The following is a 10,785-nucleotide window of genomic DNA, read 5'->3' as shown; positions in this document are numbered from 1 at the left end:
CCATCAATCTTTCTCCAGAATTGACTTCTTTCTTGTAAGCAATTCACTCTTCCAGCACATCCTAGGAAACACAATCCATCCAATCATAATCAGTGATCACGCTCCAGTTTCCTTATCAATAAAAACTCAAACACATATCAAGTCTCCCACAAGATGGCGCTTCAATACATCACTCTTGGAGGATCCAGATTTCATCACATTAATCCAGAGAGAGTGGGCATCCTTTCTGGAGATGAATGACTCTCCAGAGATCTCAGCATCACTCTTCTCAGTCATCAGAGGAATAATAATTTCATATTCATCACATAAGAAACGACAGCAACAGGAACAAGAAACTAGCTTAGAAACAAAAATCAAACACCTAACACACCAACTAATCAGCAATCCCTGTGAACAAAAACAAAATGAATTAGCTAAACTTAAAGTCTTTACCAACTCAATTCTACTGTAAAAATAAAAAACCAAGAATCTCACTTTCAACATTACAGAGCACAAAATCACAGGGTGGCCTAGAAGCACCAAACTTCCTTCATTACTTCTTGTCAAATCAGCTACAATATTTACTCAAATCGATCCATAAAGATAATTACAGTACACTATGGTTACAGATAGAACAAAATCAATGCAAAACCACTTCACTCACAGACCTCCCATTCCTACCACAATCAATCAAGAAACAAGATTACTACATGAACATCACAATCTCCTCAACTCTGACAGCCTTGTGGAAAGCCCACAAAATCACCAAATCATCACTAGCACCATGTAGGTTCACCCTGATTTGGCACAATCCAGACTTCCAGCTGTACAACACTTCTGTTCACTTTCCATCATGGCACCAAAAAGGAATCACTCACCTCCACCACTTATTTGAAAACAACCAGTTCATATCATTCAATACACTTATCCAGAGGTGTGGGGTTGGGAGAGACCAATTCCTCCAATACCATCAACTAAAATCCATAATTAAATCTAAAATCAACATATCCAATAACACATTACAGCCTTCCAAATTAAGCGAAGAAATCTTTAAAATTACAAACCCCAAAAGAATAATTTCAAAAATGTATAAACTTCTTTCATTGTCAGACACCTCCATAACACTTTTGACACCCTCAAAATGGGAAAAGGACCTGGCTCTATCTCCCAACCCCGATTTCTGGATACAGATCAATAAAAACATCTTCTCCATGACTACCAATACAAATTTACAACTAATACAGTATAAAACCATCCACAGAATACACATCACTCAAGGGAAAATGTTTAAAATGGGATTGATTAATACAGATATCTGTTCACAATGCACCTTGGGTCACACAGATGATTATTTTCACACCACTTGGTCTTGCCAGCCAGTTCTTTCATTTTGGATAACAGTCACAGAAAAGCTCTCGTGTATCTTGGGCTGCAGAATCTCAGCATCCCCATCGCTCTGCTTGCTGGGAGACTTGACACATATCACAATCCCAACTAAACACAAAAACCCGTTAGTAATAATGAGGACTGTATACCTGTAAAAAAGTGGAGTGGAATTATGTGGTAATACCATCCAGAGTGGGGGTAGTGTTACACAAGTGGCGTAGTCTCTTTAAGAAATTGCCCAGTGCGTAGGAAGTATGCATGATGCATGTGTGTGGTCGAGTGAGAGTGGGAAAGCGAGGGTGTGATGTTTATCTGTGGAGACACACAAAGCAGGACCTTTTTATTTATAATTAACAGGCAGGAAATACTTGTGTTTCTTTCCTTTTCTTTCATGAGTAATGCACATTAGAACAGCCACTCTCATTTATCATTTCCTTATTAGCTCCTTATCACATGAACCACACCTCTGTTACATCTGCAGTCTTAGTAAATACCACTTAACATCATAAACAGCTGGTCTGTTCAGTTCAGTCACTTTATCATCCCAGATGGGAAACTTAACTTGCAGTCAGTGACAAAAACAAAAATACAATATACAAAACACAATACTACAACAAGTCAATCTCTAAAATACTCAATTACATGTGCAAATTAAGCAGGATTAGTGCACCAGTTACGAAGGAGTTTTTACTCCTATTGCACTTGAACCAGATTCTCTAAATCTACAGCCTGAGGGAAGAGTTTTTAAACTGAAAGTGAAGGGCTGGTTTCTAAAACCACATATTCAACTTATTGTCCAGATAACATCCGCACACGCACCCAGTGAGGACTCATCAAGCACAAACATGAGCCATAATTTCTTCATTGGCTTTGTTAAAATGATGTCATGAATCATAGTGGCTACACATGACAGAGACTGAGAATGACAAGTTCAAGTTTACTGTTCATGGTTTCTGCTTGTTCTGTTTTCCTGTCTGTACCCTGTAGACAGTTTATCTAGTTTTAAGTAATGATCGTCTTTTTACAGTTAATGTGAAGCAGATAATCTGCAGAATAATATCTGTACATGAAACACTTGCTGTGTGTCTCATCAGGCTGCACGCGTCCTCAGTGCCAGAAAGTTTCAGGACATTTTAGACACATAAAAAAATAAAATTGTGTTTAAGGGATTTATTGTGTCAAAGTATGTGCCTTAACTTCTGTAGACTGCCAAAGGACATCTGCTTGTTGAAGCTTGTTGGTAATTCACTGTGTCCAATTTGGTAGGAGGTCATCAAAGAGTTTAGCAGTGTAAGGCTATGTGCTTTACGACGCTGTTACTTTCTCACTTTATTACTTTATTACCCTCTCTCTGTCAAATTCCTACTAGGACATACTGTCCTGGCATGTAAGAGTAAAGAGAGAATCATCACTCTGTGTGTTAATTCTTCAGAGAACTTCAAGGAAATTCTTCTACATGTAAAGCTGACCTTTAAATAAACAAAGCTATCTCCGTCCAGACAGTGATGAAGGCTCCTGTGTAGTCGGTGTACATGCAAAAGGAAAATCATCATTCCAAAGGAAAGAGAATAAACATTTCAAGCTGTTATGAGCTTCAGTAGATCTGTAAAATATCACACAAGCTGAACGAATGAATTAATTTTTATTCAGTTTTAATCTGTAAGACAGACATTACAGGAATGTGGAGCAGGTGAAGACAGTACATCTGAACATCTGAACATGATTACATTTCATCCTTATTTCATTGTCTTAAAAACATACTTAAAGCTGAAGTGCAGGACTTTAATCTCCCCGTTCTGACAGTGACAGTAAAGAGAGATGCTTGGCTGTGATTGGCTGACACAGATATGCAGCAGCTCTCATATGAGCGCAGAGAGAGCCTGTAAAAACTGATGTTTTGACGGCCAACTGGCCGGGATTTGTCCCAGTATGCCTAATGGCCAGTACGCCAGTGGCCATAACCTACTGTTGCGGCTGTAAAATGGTGGATAAATGGTTTTGAGTGTCACACAAGCCCTGAAGATGACTCGTTTCACTATCAGAATTTGATCCATTTGGTCTGATAACAGTTGGAAAGTTTAGAAGAGCCGAATGGCCAACATGGGAATGTCACATCCAACATGAGATTTAAAAACTCCACATAATGTGAAATACAGAAATTTATCTGGCAGTGATCTGCTTTATCAGCACTGTTTGAACTGGTTTGGCTTGAATTTAACAGAAGTTCTGCACTGCAGGTTTAAAAAGTAGGAAATATGAAAAAAGTGAGGAATAACTTGTTCAGTCGTCATCCTTGATGTTGTTTTCACCACCTTCCTCCATCAAGACCTGAGTTGTTCCATCTGGACGGATCGTCTGCATGTTGAACCTGTGAACACAGGAGAATTATTGATGAGCTACTTATTGAATCAAAGTCAGACAATATTAAATGTAAACTAGACAAACTTACAGGGACAAAGAAAAAAGCCTTTTGACAAATCCACTGTAGGAAAACATTATTGTAACAATATCTACTTTATATAATTGATAGTGTTAACATAACAGGAACATTCAGTTTAAAGTTCGATCAATGAAACACATTTGGATCATGACGTGTGGTGTTAAAGGAGTTTTCTAATTCATCTGTTCAGGGCTGTGGAGGAACGTCAGACAAATAAAAAGGTGGATTTGTAGGGAGAGACATAAAGCAGAGATACTGCAGCATGCTGGTGGTCTAAAAGCAACAAGTTAGTTATTGTAGTTAGTTGCTGAGTTGGTCGCTTATCAATACGTTCTGCAGTTGCAGCTAAAATAAAAAAATGACAGACATGATACACACTGTTTATGTTGAAGGTAACTAACACTTTACAATGATTTCATTATATTGATTCTGATTCTTTAGCATCAAAGAATCCAGTGACAGCTGTCTGTACATCTACAGCTACACTGCAAACAGCAGCTGCTAATAGTTCATTCAGCATCATTTTAATGGTGCCAATATACTAAAATGAAAACAAATAAAAGGCTTTAAAAAAAACAAAAAAAAACAGGAGGCTCAAGTTGTAACCCACAGCATAACTCCATAACATTATACTTTTTAACTCCCTCAAAGCATTATGGGAACTGTAGTTCCAAAAACGTCAGACTTTGAAAACCCAAACTTTAGGCTTTATGTGCATTGACCAAAACATTAATTAATATTATTTCCTCATTAAATTGCTGGATTTTTCATCACCTTGTCTAAAGGACGAGTTCACAGTTTTTCAAGTGTCTTAAAAGCAACAGTCAGGAGCCAAAATGAACATTAAAGCTGTTTTTCTTGCTGTAATCATTCCTCCTGTTCATACTGACCATTAGAAGATCCCTTCATAATGACCTTACAATGGAAGTGATGGAGGACAAAATCCACAGTCCTCCTTCTGTGCAAAAATGTATTTAAAAGTTTATCTGAAGCTAATATGAAGCTTCGGCGTCCAAATGAGTCAAATCAAGCAGATATCTTTCAACGTTACAGTCTTTTTAGTGACAAAGTCCCTCTTTTTGTTACTATACTTCCACCTGCAGCTCAACAGGGAAACACTGTCCGAGGAAACACAAAGAGGGAATTTGATGCTAAAAAGACTGTAAATGTGTCAGATATCCACTTGATATGACTAACTCAGACTGCTGAAGCTGAATAGAAGCTTCACACAGACTTTTAAATGACTGTGTGGACACACTGTGGATTTTATCCTCCATCACTTCCATTGAAAGCACATTTAAAGGATCTTTTAATATCCAGTATGAACAGGAGGAATGATTACAGCGAGGAAAAACCTCTTTCAGTGTTCATATGGACACATGACTGCTGTTTTATGATAAACTTGAACATATGTTTTAAGACATTTATGTTGGACTAACATTACATATCTGGAACTAAAGATGGTGCCAGTTTTGGGGTCTGAATGACAAACATGAAAAAAGAAAAGATGTATACTGACAATAATGTAATAACATTCTTGTTTTGCCTTTCAGGCAATTTGTTTTCTAAATATTTCTTTGTGTGTTTTATGTAGTGTAGTGCTTTCTACTGTTCAGTCAGATTGCATCACTTCCTGTGTAGACTGGAAGTAGAAAGTTGGTCTAGTTGAAGGCGTTCTTCCCAACAGAAGCATTGCTTGTAAGTTGCTCCTATGTATACTTAACAATTTCCTTCAGATATTAACAAGTATTTTTGCTAATGTTAGAAGTGTAAGGTTTATTTTGCCACCTAACTGCCAACCATTCAGCCTAGTTGTGAGTGATACCTGCTCACATGTGACAGTTGTATTGTGCACATCTGCGGAGTAATTATTTATACTGTATTATAAATCTACTGTGTTATTGATTTTAATATATCAAAATATCACTGACTGCAACTTTCAACACCTACTCATTCAGCTCGTTTTGAGTTTGTGAGCGTTTGCGATATTTGTAGCCAACCACCCCTGCTATGATGATGAAGATGAGGATGAACACAACGACGATGGCAGCGATGACTCCATCAGGCAGCTGTCCTGAGTGAACACAGAGGGAACAACAAACAGTGAGAGATGAGGGGAACAGCACTACAAAGCAAGTTCAACATACCGGGGATAACTTTGTCTGGCTTCACTGAACCATTCAGATAACTATGAAGCCGGTTAAGAGACAGCAAAAAGTCATATTCAACCAAGTGGAATGTAAACGAGCCTGTAATCATACAACAGAATAAGAAGATGTAGAAACACTAGAAATAATTTCCACATATTAAAAGTAGACTATGGCCTAAAATACATGTAGGAATTATTATATATGACTGAGGTATAGAGGGAGTATTATTTACTGTTCAGTTGGATGATGAAGATACCATCTGAATATGTCACATGAAGAAAAAAAACTTAAAAAGTTATGTCAGACTGTTTCTGCTACTGATGCAAAGAATGTAAAAGTAGTTATGACTGATGAGGTCTATCAAACCCAAAAGTTGCATTTATAATCATGGAGCCATTTAACAGTGTTGATTATTTCTTTTAATAAAAGACAATCTGTGTTTGTTTTAATTTCCAGTTATCATCACACAGTCATCTAATGTTATTCTGAGCTGCAGTGATGGAATCAGAGTGTAAAATCATCCACATTGTCAGCTTCACTCCGGGGATAAAATAAACTTTGTACTGTTAAAATGCAGCTAAAATCATCAGTATGTGATTAGTATCGTTAACGATCTCTTTGTTTGTTAGAAGCTCTGTTTTAAAACCAGAGTGGAAATAGAAAGTCTGAAACAATAAAATTCTTCTACTGATCTATAAAAATATATATATCGCTCTTTCACTTCATTGTAAACTCAGGACTTTTGTCCATGTCGGGATCTTGTAGGAATGATGACTCCAGTGATCTGGTTGTTCAGTGGTCGGAGTGTTAGCAGGTTGTGATCTGATGACCGTTCAGCATAAGTTACCATGGTGATGTACCCCCCGTAAGAAGTGAACCAGCGTCATATGACTGAAAACCCAGTTAAACCTGAAGTTACCTCGCTAACCCCAAATCCTGCTTTGCAGTACAGGCCTCAGAGCTCAGACACTAAACACAAAATGTAAATAAAACCTTTGAGAGGTTTTTAGATGTTATCTGGAGTGAAGAAGATGAAGATGAGAACTTGTTGTAGCTGTAATATATGAAGACTGGGACTCTAGTGTTTCCCTGAATTATTTAATTCAATTCAGTTTTATTTATATAGCGCCAAATTACACCAAAACTCATCTCAGGACACTTTTCACATAGAGCAGGTCCAGACGTACTCCTTTATCTACAAAGACCCAACATTCCTCCACCAGCAGCACTTGGTGCCAAAAGCAAGAAAAAACTCCCCCTTAACAGGAAGAAACCTCAAAAAGAAAAATTACTGATCCATTATGTTACAATAAGGAGTAACCGCTGCTAAAGTTTCACATCATTCATATCAACGGGCTATTATGATTTTCACCCTGTGAGAGCACGACAACACCCTACGTTACCATGGACATGGACAGACATCTATGTGAAAGGTAGTTATAAGAGTAGCGTAGCTCAGTTAAGGAACAGGGCAGTGTGTAATGTGTGTGCGTAGCAAGTGTATATTTGAGCGAGTGGCAGTAAAGTGGCAACGCAGTTGCCAGAAGAAAACGTTGGCATTGACAGTTTCTGCAAACCACAGAAACGTTGAATATCTACGTTTCAACACGTGAATTATCTATCATATCAACATTTCTACAAACGTAGCATTTTAACATTTCTACCTGTTGAATAATGATGTTTTATGATGTGACAACACTGTGGTTAAGGTCTGGTTAGGTTTAGGCACAAAGACCACTTGGTTAGGGTTAGGGGAAAGATCATGGTTTGGGTTCAAATAAAAATAAAAAATAGAATAAAAACGGCCGATGTCGCACTAAAAAAAAATCCATTTTTCTCGCCAGAAAAACAGCTGCAAATGTCCTGACGTCTCGCTAAAAAACACCCGCGTCTATCGGTTGAAACAGGAAGCGGACATTGGTCTCGAACCGTGTTCTCTGTAGATTTCCAACTTGCTGCCAAGAAACTTAAAAACCATCCACGTGCTCCTCCTCCTCCTATACAGGAAAGATCAACTCATATAGATCACATGTGAACTACGTCACTGTAGAAATGTTGATATAATACGTTTTGTTGACATTTTCATATGATACGTTTTGTTGAAATGTTAATATGCTACGTATTTCAGGTGTTGAAACGTAGATATTCAGCGTTTCTGTGGTTTGCAGAAACGTACAGTGTCAACGTTTTATTCTGGCGACCAGGCTGATGAGAAGCAGATGAGCAGGAAGTTGTCAGTCTGGCAGTAAATGTACAGCACAGACTGCAGTGTGTCAGTTAATAAATGCTGCAGCTTCTCAAGACCAAGAAAATACTCGTCTAATGAAGGGTGTTAGCCCCGAAGTTAGCTACAACACGTTAGCCATATCTGACCAGGCTTACTTCGTATTATAGCAGATTAATGTGGAAACAGGAAGAAAAACATATTTTTGAGTGGAGGAGAACTTTAAGTGGACCTGAATATTTCCCCCACTACTGTCTGTCACACATCCTTGTTACCTGACAAGAAAACTGTTCAAGAATAATAAATATAAATGACACTTACCATCAGAGAGATCAGTCAGTTTTGGGCATTCTGTAATAAAAAAGAGCTCATAGTTAGTAAGGAAATAGTAAAATAAGGCAGAAATCTGAAAGATAAAACAGGAACACAGGAGAGAAAGTAAACTAAAACCAGAAATTTAGTCAGAAGCCATAAAAGTAACAAGAACTGACCACAGAGACACTTTACAGATAGTTTTCTCTCTGCCAGCAGCAGCGCAGCTCATCATGTTATCACTGCTGTGAGGCTGCAGTGAACAAAGTGCTGGTTGGCTTTTTACTCACACAGGTTTTATTGCACTTTTATTGCACATTTCATCTGGTTTGCTGTTCATCTTATACTGAACAGACACTAAGACATTTCACTGCGGTCAAGTCAGCCGCCACTCCGGAGTCAAACTAGCCGCCACGTAATTTCCTACAGCACGTACGCTTCTGTTATTACGGTACTGAGGCTTTTCTGCTGGGAGGACACAAGTTACTTTACATTCGACCAATAATGTTACAGTTTGATTCAAACAGTGAATTGAAAAAATGCACTATTTACTTCACTTGTTCACCAAGGAGGTTATGACGGGGAGAATTCACTGTGGAATTAAAATCTACAGTCTTGACTTTACAATATAGATTAGCAATGTCTCATATTCGGCATATCATGAAAAGGAACCTGTCTGTTTCCAATCAGTGATTCCACTTCTCTACATCCTACAGGACCACAGCTAGATGCACAACTTCTTCCAGAACATTTCACTGGCAAATTTCACGATAAAGGCCCATTGAAAATATTATATACCAAAATATGTTCAAAAACTTATTTTAAAAAAATCTCTCTTGTTTCCAGTAAATGATTCCACTCCTCACACACCCTACAGGACCCCGGCTAGCTGCACAAAAATATCCAGAACATTTCACTGGCGAATACCCAGAGTGGCGGCTGACTTGACCGCAGTGACATTTTTTACTGGAATAAAACTTTCAGGCTTCTTACCGCTCTCTGAGATTTTGATGTTGCCATCACCCTCCATCACCATTTCAACACCAGCTTTCAGGTTACGGCAGACAGCGTAGACTTTCTGCTCCAGACAGACCAGGCAGCTGCCGTCCTGAGGGGGAGAGATGGAGGAACAGAGGGGGAGAGAGTTCTGACCATCTCTCATCCACAGATTGCCTTTATTAATGTTGAAATCGTACAGCTGATCGGCGTTCACGGCACGTGGATCAGATGAGTTGAAACAACTGAACTCCATCTGGACAAACAGGATGAAAAACAAAAGAGAAGTTAACCATAATTTTTCATTTGACATTTTAACATTTACAATACTTAACTATGTCAGTTTTTATTTATTAAGTAGTCAACATGTTACTAAACTCATGTTTGGTAAATCAATTATGCTTTAACACAATTATGTTTATATAACACAATTTCTATCTTACAACAATAAAATGGATGTTGAGAGGTGGTTAGTACCCCACAACTCCTCCTGCCTGGCCAGAGAGTCAGTGACTCAAAGTTCCCCAGTGCCTTTTTCCATGTCTAAACACAGAACAGCAAACAGACCAACTGCTGCATCACATCACAGCACCAGTTTGATATTCCAGTGAATAGATACACTCAGACCAGTCGACTACTCTGTTACAGTTAGTCTAATAAAACACTGATTATTCTAAACTGTTTATAAAATCACATCTTCAAACAATTTATTATAATGGATGAACGCCACAAAGATTATATTATTATTAATCATGTTTAATAACATATTAAACATTATTGCAGATTATATTATTATTGACCAACATGTGTCTTAGATTAAATGTCAAACCTGAAGTGATTTTAACATGTTTCTCCTCCTAACTGTCCCACCTGACAAGAAACATTTCTCTCTGCAAACTGCATCACTTTCAAATGTTTTTTTTTAAACCAGAAGCTTCAGTTTTAAGTTAAACAAGGAGACATTTTTACTCACCTTTTGTATGATAGTTGTTGACCAAACTTCTCCACTGTGCCGGATCTTGCTGTGTGACGTTATTTATACAGCAGCAGTGGAATGAAGGGAGGAGCTGCCCCTCTTACTTCATTTGGCGTCTTATCCTCATCAAAGATCTTTTAATCCATGAATCCGTCACGGCACCAACAGCATTTTACACCGCGCACTGGATGGATGGGAGGGAGGGAGCCCTATATATAAAATGATGTACAACAGTGGCTTTTCACATTGATTCATGGTTAATCAATGACTCTTGGTTAAGGTATAATCAGTGATTCTAACCTAATACACTTTTTGTCAAATT

Source organism: Thunnus thynnus, chromosome 8, assembly GCF_963924715.1.
Source record: "Thunnus thynnus chromosome 8, fThuThy2.1, whole genome shotgun sequence".
Taxonomy (NCBI): Eukaryota; Metazoa; Chordata; class Actinopteri; order Scombriformes; family Scombridae; genus Thunnus; species Thunnus thynnus.
The sequence above is the reverse complement of the archived record's forward strand: the minus strand, read 5'-3'. Positions refer to the sequence as shown.